At 45.3% G+C, this 12,628-nt stretch overlaps 1 protein-coding gene across 2 annotated transcripts in view; it reads right to left on the bottom strand.

The window, feature by feature from the left end:
- LOC139239221 (RAS guanyl-releasing protein 1-like) overlaps positions 1-12,628 on the bottom strand; it is a 202,887-nt gene that overhangs the window by 109,051 nt on the left and 81,208 nt on the right. The gene's annotated exons all lie outside the window — the stretch shown is intronic.

Genomic DNA, 12,628 nt, shown 5'->3' with positions numbered 1-12,628 from the left:
CTCACTCCATTATGAGAGATACCCTTTCACTGACAGATATCCAGCCTTATACCAGCACCCGCATTGTATGCACATAGTTCAGGTTACAGGCCCCGAACAATTATCTTGTTCCATAAATAGATCCATGGTCGCTCACACATTGACGTGTTTTTACAAAACAAGAAAAAGGAAGACTTGCATTTAGATAGCGCCTTTCACGACCGCAGGATATCCCAAAGCGCTTTACAGCCGACAGAAGTACTTCCTGTAATGTAGGATACGCGGCAACCGATGTTGGCGCACAGAAAGATCCCGCAAACAGCAACGTGACAATGATCATTTAGTGGCTGATATCGCGTACGCAATACCTGGAGGTTGCTTATATCAATAAATCATGGTCCGTGCCACCTTCAATCAATATAAGCATTAACCCTTTCTCTTCCACCACACCATCTCCTCCAATTTATTCGCCAGCAATTTGCTTCAGTTGTCTCCACCCCATGCTCTGGAAAGCTCTCCCTAAAGAGCTCAGCCCCACTACCTCACACCACCGGCCTACTTGATCATGCCTTGGGTTACCAACCCTTCTCAAGAACTGCTACATGCCCAGTTATTTTATTCGCTCCTAAAGCAATTTCAGGCATTCTGTAATCACTAAAAGTTGCGACACAGGTTAGCAAGGCCCCAAAAAAAAGCAAACCAAGCACTAGGATTTATTCCTCGAGGGATAGAGTTGAAAAGTAGGGAAGTTATGCTAAACATGTATTGAGCCTTGATTAGACCACACTTAGAGCACTGCGTACAGTTCTGGTCGCCATATTATAAAAAGTATATAGAGGCACCGGAGAGGGTGCAGGGAAGATTTACAAGGATGATACCAGAAATGCGAGGGTATACATATCCGGAAAGGATGAACAGGCTGGGTCTCTTTTCTCTTGAAAAAAGAAAGCTGAGGGGTGATCTAATAGAGGTCTTTAAAATGATGAAAGGTTTTGATGGAGTGGATACAGAGAGAATGTTTCCCACTTGTGGGGAAGAGCATAACTAGGGGCCAACAATATAAGATCGTCACCAAGAAATCCAATGGGGAATTCAGAAGAAACTTCTTTACCCAGAGAGCGGTGAGAATGTGGAACTCGCTGCCACAGGGAGGGGTTGAAGCGAATAGTATCGATGCATTTAAGGGGAGGCTGGACAAGTATATGAGGGAGAAGGGAATAGAGGGTTATGCTGATAGATTTAGATGAGGAAAGACGGGAGGAGGCTCGAGTGGAGCATGGACTGGTTGGGCCGAATGGTCTGTTTTTGTGCCGTATATCTGGTGTGATTGTATGTTGTAGACACCATTGAGGCCCACAGTGTGTTTGAAGATGAAAATGAGGAGCCTGCGATCAGTAATGGAGTGCTCACAGGGAGGGGATTCGCACGGACAATGTACGGGTGCTGCTTGACTGAAGGCTGGCACCCTTCAAATCATCATCATAGGCGGTCCCTCAAAGCGAGGGAGACTTGATTCCACGCCAAAAAAGGATGAGTTCACAGATGTTCCAATGAAGAAACTAAAATTCCAGATCCCGAACTACATCCTGAAGGGTGGAAGATGCCTGTGCGTGGATTTTTTTAACGTGTGGTGACCATTGCACACCAGCCACCACACGGGCTTGACAGAGCGAGATCTTGGTCCAGTGGCAAGGGTTAGCCAAGACGACTGGAGACAAGCTCTGCTGCACGGGCCTAATGCGCACACGTATCGCAGTGTAGGCTGGCCCCGTGCTACCGCTGGGCCCCTGACCCCGAACTCACGCCTTTCCTGAGCTCCGATCATGTCCCTCCAAAACTGACGCGGTGGATCCCAACTCGGGATAGGCCTTGTGGAGAAAGCCAAAGCTGTGATGGTGAGACGACATTGAGGAAGGCTCGAATGGAAGAGCAAAAGAAATCGGTTCGGCTTCTGTGGAATGCGGTAATGGGGGGGAAATGAGGCGGCCAAGAATGGACTGATTGGCCTCTTTCTGTGCTGATAGTTTCTGTGATTCTGTGGCCTTTAGTGTTGCCTGGTTGTGATGACTGACTGGTTCTAGCAACCCCAAAGAAGTAGCAGATACATAATCGGTGAACAAGAGCATTCTAAGGGGGTAAATCAGGCAGAGTGCTGGGCCCAATCCCAGACTGGACTTACTGGGTTAATGGCATCTTATTTCAAAAAATTCACAATTATTTCTCATTAAAACTAGCTGTGTTGTGGTCTGTGAGGAAGGTGACCCCTGTCTTACGGGAGACTGAAGGAAGATTTCACTGTAACCACTTTGCCAAAACTTATATTTTCATGCATCTTCCGCGTTACCGTTGAGAGATGCTTTTACCAACATGAGCTGCCACAAACACGGCCTCCTGCCAACTGGGAGACAGAGGCAATAAATGCAAAAGCAGCCTAACTGAGGCAATGTGTGGCCACATCTGGCACATGAGTTAAAATTAACTCCAGACAGAGCCCAAGACTTGCATTTACATCCTACCATACATAAACTAGAGGTGAGACAAAACTCGGCGGCCCGTGCCCTACTCGTACCAAGTCCCGCTCACCCATCACCCCCTGTGCTCACTGACCTACATTGGCTCCCGGTTAAGCAACGCCTCGATTTCAAAATTCTCATCCTGGTTTTCAAATCCCTCCATGGCCTCGCCCCCTCCCTATCTCTGTGATCTCCTCCAGCCCCGCAACCCCCACAGGTTAGGTGAGTGGGCAAATAAATGGCAGATGCAGGATAATGTAGATAAATGTGAGGTTATCCACTTTGGTGGCAAAAACAGGAAGGCAGAATATTATCTGAATGGTGACAGATTAGGAAAATGGGAGGTGTCATGGTACATCAGTCATTGAAAGTTGACATGCAGGTGCAGCAGGCGGTGAAGGCAGCAAATGGCATGTTGGCCTTCATAGCGAGGGGATTTGAGTATAGGAGCAGCGAGGTCTTACTGCAGTTGTACAGAGCCTCATCTTGAGTATTGTGTACAGTTTTGGTCTCCTAATCTGAGGAAGGACATTCTTGCTATTGAGGAAGTGCAGCGAAGGTTCACCAGACTGATTCCCGGGATGGCAGGACTGACATATGAAGAAAGACTGGATCGACTAGGCTTATATTCACTGGAATTTAGAAGAATGAGAGGGGATCTCATAGAAACATATAAAATTCTGACAGGATTGGACAGGTTAGATGCAGGAAGAATGTTCCCGATGTTGGGGAAGTTCAGAACCAGGGTCACAGTCTAAGGGTAAGGGGTAAGCCATTTAGGATCGAGATGAGGAGAAACTTCTTCACTCAGAGAATTGTGAACCTGTGGAATTCTCTACAGATTGTTGAGGCCAGTTCGTTAGATACATTCAAAAGGGAGTTAGATGTGGCCCTTACGGCTAAAGGAATCAAGGGGTATGGAGAGAAAGCAGGAATGGGGTACTAAAGTTGCATGATCAGCCATGATCATATTGAATGATGGTGCAGACTCTAAGGGCTGAATGACCTACTCCTGCATCTATTTTCTGTGTTTCTATGTTTCTATGAGATGTCTGCACTCCTCTAATTCTCTTGAGTATCCCTGACTATAGTCGCTCAACCATTGGTGGCCGTGCCTTCTGTTGCCTGGGCCCTAAGCTCTGGAACTCCCTCCCTAAACCCCTCCGTGTCACTACCTCTCTTTCCTCCGACAAGACGCTCCTTAAAACCTACCTCTCTGACCAAGCTTTTCCTCACTTGCACTAATTTCTCCTTATGCGGCTCAGTGTCAATTGTGTAAAATCTCTCATAATACTCCTGTGAAGCGCCTTGGGAAGTTTAACTACTTTAAAGACGCTATATAAATTCAAGTGGTTGTTGTTGCCTCTCACATTCCAAGGAAATTCCCAACCAATTGAGCCATTTAGTGCCGTGGGATCTTTTACCTCCACCTGGGAAGGTAGCGAGGACCTTGGTTTATCTGTTCATCTGAAAGACAGCACCTCCGACAGTGCGGCACTCCCTCCGCTAGATTTTGTGCTCAAGTTCCTTTCACGAGCACCAGACGTCCCAAAGCGCTTTACAGCCAATGAAGTACTTTTGGAGTGTGGTCACTGTTGTAATGTGGGAAACGCAGCAGCCAATTTGCGCACAGCAAGCTCCCACACACAGCAACGTGATGATGAGCAGATAATCTGTCTTTTGTTATGTTGATTGAGGGATAAATATTGGCCAGGGACACCGGGGAGAACTCCCCTGCTCTTCTTCGAAATAGTGCCGTGGGATCTTTTATGTCCACCTGAGAGAGCAGACGGGGCCTCGGTTTAACGTCTCATGCAAAAGACGGCACCTCCGACAGTGCAGCGCTCCCTCAGCACTGCACTAGAGTGGGATTGTGAATCTGCAACCTTCTGACTCAGGGAGCGAGCGAGAGAGAGAGTTGCCCACTGAAGCCGCAGCTGACACTTGTTGGAGTTCAAAGTCTTTTCTGCCTCCGTATTGTTGAACGTCGGCAGTTACTAGAGTTGAGCAATCTGAACCCGACTCCTGGAGGGCAGAGATTCCACAGAACAATGTTTCTGAGAAATGCAATGCTGTAAGTGCAAAAATCTAATCACAAGAAACGTCTTTTAAAAAAAAATGCACACAAATGAAATAAATGGTTCCCCTGACAGCAGAAACATTGGCTTCCTGCAGGTCTGCTTTCCAACACTGCTCCTGGAACAGTGATTGCATTCACGATTAAGGAGCCTGTTGGCGTTGGCCCAGCGGCAATCACTGGTGTTGGGAGGGAGGCCGGGGGTATCCATTCATCTCCAGGAGGTGGTGGATGGGAGCTGCAGTTAACACGCCAATGGCAGAAACTGATGTTTAGTGACGTTGATTATATAAGAGCATAAGAATTAGGAGCAGGAGTAGGCCATTCAGCCCCTCGAGCCTGCTCCGCCATTCAATGAGATCATGGCTGATCTTCTACCTCAACTCCACCTTCCTGCCCTATCCCCATTGAGGGATAAATATTGGCCAAGACACTGGGGATAACTCCCCTGCTCTTCGTTGAAATAGTGCCACGGGATCTTTTACATCCACCTGAGAGGGCAGACGGGGCCTCAGTTTAGCGTCTCATCTGAAAGACGGCACCTCTGACAGTGCGGCACTCCCTCAGCACTGCACTGGAGTCAGCAACATGCAGGTGAATAGCATAGATGCCTTTAAGAGGAAGGTAGATAAATACAGGAGGGAGAATGGAATAGAAGGATAATTGGGATTGCACTAGCGAGGGTACAGAGGAGATTTACGAGGATCTGGAGTGGAGAATATTACCTATGAGGAAAGATTGGATAGGCTGGGTTTGTTTTCCTTGAGGAGGCTGAGGGGAGACTTTATTGAGGTGTATAAAATGATGAGGGGCCTAGATAGAGTGGATAGGAAGGACCTATTTCTCTTAGCAGAGGGGTCAAAAACCAGGGGGCATAGATGTTATAGTAATTGGTAGGAGTTTAGAAGGGATTTGAGGGGAAATGTCTTCACCCAGAGGGTGGCGGGGCTCTGGAACTCATTGCTTGAGAGGGTGGTCGAGGCAGAAACTCTCACAGCATTTACAAAGTACTTGGATATGCCCTTGAAGTGCCATAACCTGCAGGGCTAGGGACCTAGAGCTGGAAAGTGGGTTTAGGCTGGGTAGCCTAAACCCACCGGCGCGGACACGATGGGCCGAATGGCCTCCTTCTGTGCTGTCAATTTCTATGATTCGATGATAGGGTGAGATGAGGCAATGTGGGAGGAGCCTTTATAGACCAGCATAAACACCAGCATGGACCAGTTGGGCTAAATGGCCTGTTTCTGTGCCATAAATTCGATGTGATTCCATGTACAGCAGAGTGTGGCAGTCTGAACCCATTGTGAAGCTCGATGCAGATGTTGCAGAATCGTGTGTATAACGGCAACTTCCTGTTTGTTCGGTGGGCGATTCTGGCCTGCGATAAGACAGGAAACAGCACATCATCTGATCAGTGAACATCCCATAGGGTGAGCGACACTTGAGAGAAATAGGTGGAGCTTCAATTTCGAGGAATGCCCTCAATAACTTTGCTCAGATGCAGGGGATTTTTTCTGTGGGCACCAGATTCACAGTTATAAGAGGACACTGAGCAATGGCAAGTTTGTTATTGATTATCTTTGATTTCATTCTTTGATTTCCGCCAAACAGCAGTGAGCTGGGGAATGGGGACGGGGTTAATCGTTGGTTCATTATCGGTGGGTTGACTGTATTACATCACAGCATCTGTGTGTTACATCATTACATCACTACGCTACATTACTGCATCAGTGTGCTACATCACTACAGTGTGCTACATCACTACATCAGTGTGCGACATCATTACATCACTACGCTACATCACTACATCAGTGTGTTACATCACTGCATCAGTTGTAATGTCTGTAAGCTTGTAATGTTTGTAGCTCCACACTGTGGATGAGGACGTATTGTGTACTGCAACTGCAGAGTTAATAATAAACAGAAGCAGGCTGTTCTGGAGGCTGCCATGTTAGGAGCACTGTGTGCAGTGCTCTGTGAATATATCACATTTGGTGACGAGGATGGGATTTTTCGGATGATTTAAAGCTTAAATTTTGTTGGTGAAGGATTCAGCCGGCCGACGGAGAGACTTTGGAAGTTTCTGTCTTTGGAAAAAGCTACAAAAATCCGAGGTAAAATACAGCACACGGTGTGAACAGCTAGAGATTAAAATGGCAGATGTAATAGGACATTTGGGTGAATATCGACACGACGGGGAACATTTTAAAGCGTATGTGGATCGGCTAAAAATGTATTTCACCGCAAATAACACAATCGAAGTTCCAGACAATGCAGTCCAGAACCAGGCTGTGTTGGAACGTAAGAAAGCGATCTTCTTAATCGGAGGCAGCTCCAGCATTGTATGAAACGCGTGTAAATCTGCTTGTGTCTGACAAGCCAAAGGACACAATGCTTAAAGAGATTTTAACGAAGCTGGAGCAGCACTATAACCCCAAACTGTTAGAAATTGCTGAAAGCTATCGTTTTGGGTCGGAATCAAAAGGCTGATGAAAGTATCAGTGATTACATCATAACATTAAAAAAGCTATCGATGCAGTGTAATTTTGGAAACTTTCAAAACCGAGCATTATGGGATCGTTTTGTTTGTGGGGTGAAAAATGATGCGATCAGAAGGAAGTTATTGATGACGGATGACTTGACTTTTGAGATTGCTTGTCAGACAGCGAGGTCGATGGGCATGGCCGAACAATATTCCCGAGAATTAAATAATAATTACGATCGTCAGTCAACCGAGGCAAATCACCTGCAGGTTCAAAGTAAAAGACTGTGGGGGCCCCAAAGTCTCAGAAACTGGAAATTCTAACAGAGCGTCGAAGTCGTGCTATAGGTGCCTGGGACAACACATTGCTCAAAGTTGTCCATATGTGAAGGCAGAGTGTTTCTTCTGCAGATAGACTGGGCATCTTGTGAAGGCATGCCGACTGAAGGGTAAATCAGCGTTCAGAGCTATGAGTCCAGTGTTCAAAGCTATGAGTAGAAATCCCAAGAGACTACATAGCATGGAAGAACAATAACAGGACGAGGAGATGTTAAAGTTATATGTCATCAGGAGCACGAGGTTCACAGACAGCAATTCGGAAAGTATCAAAATCCAAATAGCTGTTGCGGGATTCAAGATACCAATGGAAATCGACACGGGTGCATCCGTGAGTGTAGTACCGGAGTCGCTGTACCTCAACAATTGCGTGATTTCCAACTGGAGAAATCCAAGATAGAGCTGCGAGGCTACTAGGGAGAGAAAATTCCTGTGGTAGGTCGTATTACCATACCGGTGAAATATAAAAATCAATTTCAGAACTTGCCTCTAATAGTAGTGAAAGGATGAAATTGGTTGAGCTCACTGAAGCTAGATTGGAGTGTAGACAAAGATGGTTTACATCCGACCAAGGAAAAAATGCACCCACTCCCAGGAATGTCACTGAACTTCGTTCATTCTTGGGTCTTTTGAACTATTATGGGAAGTTCCTACCAAATTTGGCGACAGTATTACATCCACTGAATGAACTTTTGAAAAAACAGGTCCATTGGAAGTGATCAAAAGAATGTGATGCAGCATTCAAGGAGTGTAAAAGCAAATGGGTAGAGAGCACCATGTTAGTTCACTATGACATATCTAAGGAGATTAAGCTAGCATGTGATGCCTCTCCATATGGAGTTGGGGCAGTAATCTCTCATGTATCACGTAGTGGGGAGGAGAGACCAATTGCTTTTGCTTCACGCACTCTCAGTGCCAGTGAGAGCAATTATGTGCAAATTGAAAGGAAAGCTTTGGCATTCACTTTTGGGGTCAAGAAGTTTCACAAATACTTGTATGGTTATAAGTTTACCATTGTTACGGACCATAACCCCTAATCCTCCATCCAAAGACCCCAGTTCCAATTAGCTGCAGCCCGAATGCAGAGATGGGCTTTGATTTTGTCAGCATATACATATGATATTGAATACAGACGATCAGCTGATCACAGTAATGCTGATGCAATGTCTAGATTGCCTTCCCCATCACAAGTTACACCCGATAGGGAAGAAGTGTTTAATTTTTCATACATTGATGAACTGCCAGTCACAGCTGAAGAGATTGGTAGAGCAACCAAACGTGACCCAGTGATGTCAAAAGTGTATGAGTATATTGTAAATGGATGGCCAAACCAGGTAACAGACAAAGATACATTCTTCATTCGAAGGAATGAATTATCAGTCAATAAAGATTGTATCATGTGGGGTGCAAGAGTGGTTATACCAAATAAATTCAGGTCCAAATTATTAGGAGACCTCCATGACCAGCCCCTGGGAATGTGCTTGACCAAGAGTTTTGCATGCAGTTATTTATGGTGGCCTTGAGAAAGATATAGAGCACATCGTGAGTCAATGTAGGACATATTAATTGGTAAGCAAGCAACCACCATCAGTACCATTACAGCCATGGAAATGGCCTCCCAGAGTGTGGCAAAGACTACATATTGATTTTGCTGAGTTAGAAGGACAACAATTGTTCATTGTGATTGATAGCCATTCAAAGTGGGTTGAGGTGTTCCCAATGTGGAAAATAACAAGTAAAACATTGGACATTTTACAAAGATTGTTTTCTTCATTTGGCCTCCCTGAAGAAATTGTTTCGGATAATGGACCACAATTTCGTTGCGAAGAATTTGCACAATTCACGAGCAAAAATGGTGTGAAACGTACCAAGGTTCCACCATACCATCCTGCTTCGAATGGTGCAGCAGAGCGCACTGTACAAATTGTAAAACATGCCCTCATAAAACATAGAAACATAGAAACATAGAAAATAGGTGCAGGAGTAGGCCATTCGGCCCTTCTAGCCTGCACCGCCATTCAATGAGTTCATGGCTGAACATTCAACTTCAGTACCCCATTCCTGCTTTCTCGCCATACCCCTTGATCCCCCTAGTAGTAAGGACCTCATCTAACTCCTTTTTGAATATATTTAGTGAATTGGCCTCAACAACTTTCTGTGGTAGAGAATTCCACAGGTTCACCACTCTCTGGGTGAAGAAGTTCCTCCGCATCTCGGTACTAAATGGCTTACCCCTTATCCTTAGACTGTGACCTCTGGTTCTGAACTTCCCCAACATTGGGAACATTCTTCCTGCATCTAACCTGTCTAACCCCGTCAGAATTTGAAATGTTTCTATGAGGTCCCCTCTCATTCTTCTGAACTCCAGTGAATACAAGCCCAGTTGATCCAGTCTTTCTTGATAGGTCAGTCCCGCCATTCCGGGAATCAGTCTGGTGAATCTTCGCTGCACTCCCTCAATAGCAAGAATGTCCTTCCTCAGGTTAGGAGACCAAAACTGTACACAATACTCCAGGTGTGGCCTCACCAATGCCCTGTACAACTGTAGCAACACCTCCCTGCCCCTGTACTCAAATCCCCTTGCTATGAAGGCCAACATGCCATTTGCTTTCTTAACCGCCTGCTGCACCTGCATGCCAACCTTCAATGACTGATGTACCATGACACCCAGGTCTCTTTGCACCTCTCCTTTTCCTAATCTGTCACCATTCAGATAATAGTCTGTCTCTCTGTTTTTACCACCAAAGTGGATAACCTCACATTTATCCACATTATACTTCATCTGCCATGCATTTGCCCACTCACCTAACCTATCCAAGTCGCTCTGCAGCCTCACAGCATCCTCCTCGCAGCTCACACTGCCACCCAACTTAGTGTCATCCGCAAATTTGGAGATACTACATTTAATCCCCTCATCTAAATCATTAATGTACAGTGTAAACAGCTAAGGCCCCAGCACAGAACCTTGCGGTACCCCACTAGTCACTGCCTGCCATTCTGAAAAGTACCCATTTACTCCTACTCTTTGCTTCCTGTCTGACAACCAGTTCTCAATCCATGTCAGCACACTACCCCCAATCCCATGTGCTCTAACTTTGCACATCAATCTCTTGTGTGGGACCTTGTCGAACGCCTTCTGAAAGTCCAAATATACCACATCAACTGGTTCTCCCTTGTCCACTCTACTGGAAACATCCTCAAAAAATTCCAGAAGATTTGTCAAGCATGATTTCCCTTTCACAAATCCATGCTGACTTGGACCTATCATGTCACCTCTTTCCAAATGCACTGCTATGACATCCTTAATAATTGATTCCATCATTTTACCCACTACCGATGTCAGGTTGATCGGTCTATAATTCCCTGTTTTCTCTCTCCCTCCTTTTTTAAAAAGTGGGGTTACATTGGCTACCCTCCACTCTATAGGAACTGATCCAGAGTCAATGGAATGTTGGAAAATGACTGTCAATGCATCCACTATTTCCAAGGCCACCTCCTTAAGTACTCTGGGATGCAGTCCATCAGGCCCTGGGGATTTATCGGCCTTCAATCCCATCAATTTCCCCAACACAATTTCCCGGCTAATAAGGATTTCCCTCAGTTCCTCCTCCTTACTAGACCCCCGACCCCTTTTATAACCGGAAGGTTGTTTGTGTCCTCCTTCGTGAATACCGAACCAAAGTACTTGTTCAATTGGTCCGCCATTTCTTTGTTCCCCGTTATGACTTCCCCTGATTCTGACTGCAGGGGACCTACGTTTGTCTTTACTAACCTTTTTCTCTTTACATACCTATAGAAACTTTTGCAATCCGCCTTAATGTTCCCTGCAAGCTTCTTCTCGTACTCCATTTTCCCTGCCCTAATCAAACCCTTTGTCCTCCTCTGCTGAGTTCTAAATTTCTCCCAGTCCCCAGGTTCGCTGCTATTTCTGGCCAATTTGTATGCCACGTCCTTGGCTTTAATACTATCCCTGATTTCCCTTGATAGCCACGGTTGAGCCACCTTCCCTTTTTTATTTTTATGCCAGACAGGAATGTACAATTGTTGTAGTTCATCCATGCGGTCTCTAAATGTCTGCCATTGCCCATCCACAGTCAATCCCTTAAGTATCATTCGCCAATCCATCCCAGCCAATTCACGCCTCATACCTTCAAAGTTAGCCTTCTTTAAGTTCTGGACCATGGTCTCTGAATTAACTGTTTCATTCTCCATCCTAATGCAGAATTCCACCATATTATGGTCACTCTTCCCCAAGGGGCCTCGCACAACGAGATTGCTAATTAATCCTCTCTCATTACATAACACCCAGTCTAAGATGGCCTCCCCCCTAGTTGGTTCCTCGACATATTGGTCTAAAAAACCATCCCTTATGCACTCCAGGAAATCCTCCTCCACCGTATTGCTTCCAGTTTGGTTAGCCCAATCTATGTGCATATTAAAGTCACCCATTATAACTGCTGCACCTTTATTGCATGCACCCCTAATTTCCTGTTTGATGCCCTCCCGAACATCACTACTACTGTTTGGAGGTCTGTACACAACTCCCACTAATGTTTTTTGCCCTTTGGTGTTCTGTAGCTCTACCCATATAGATTCCACATCATCCAAGCTAATGTATTTCCTAACTATTGCCTTAATCTCCTCCTTAACCAGCAATGCTACCCCACCTCCTTTTCCTTTTATTCTATCCTTCCTGAATGTTGAATACCCCTGGATGTTGAGTTCCCAGCCCTGATCATCCTGGAGCCACGTCTCCGTAATCCCAATCACATCATATTTGTTAACATCTATTTGCAAATGTTAGATTCAAATCCAAGGAAACAACAGTTGTCATTGGATCACAAATTGGCAAATTTTTTGATTACATATCGAAATACTCCTCATACAACTACTGGTAGAACACCAGCAGAGTTGTTTCTCAAACGACAGCCACAAACCAGATTCTCGTTGTTAAAACCAAATTTGGCACAGTCCATAGAAGAGACACAATTAAGATAGAAAGAGAATCATGATAGAGGTAGAGTAAAAGAGAGAAGTGTGAAATTAAACCAGAAGGTGAGGGTGAAGAACCATCACCATAAATGGTTAAAGTGATTACCAGGAAGAGTGGTGAAGATATGTGGTCCTCGCACATATTTGGTAAAGGTGTTTGATAATGGACAGGTTAGGTTTGGTCATATTGATCATATTTTACCTACAGACATGGAAGGAGTTGAAGGTGGGAATGATTCAATTATTTCG

The sequence above is a fragment of the Pristiophorus japonicus genome, chromosome 26 (assembly GCF_044704955.1).
Source record: "Pristiophorus japonicus isolate sPriJap1 chromosome 26, sPriJap1.hap1, whole genome shotgun sequence".
NCBI lineage: Eukaryota > Metazoa > Chordata > Chondrichthyes > Pristiophoridae > Pristiophorus > Pristiophorus japonicus.
The sequence above is the reverse complement of the archived record's forward strand: the minus strand, read 5'-3'. Positions and strand labels throughout refer to the sequence as shown.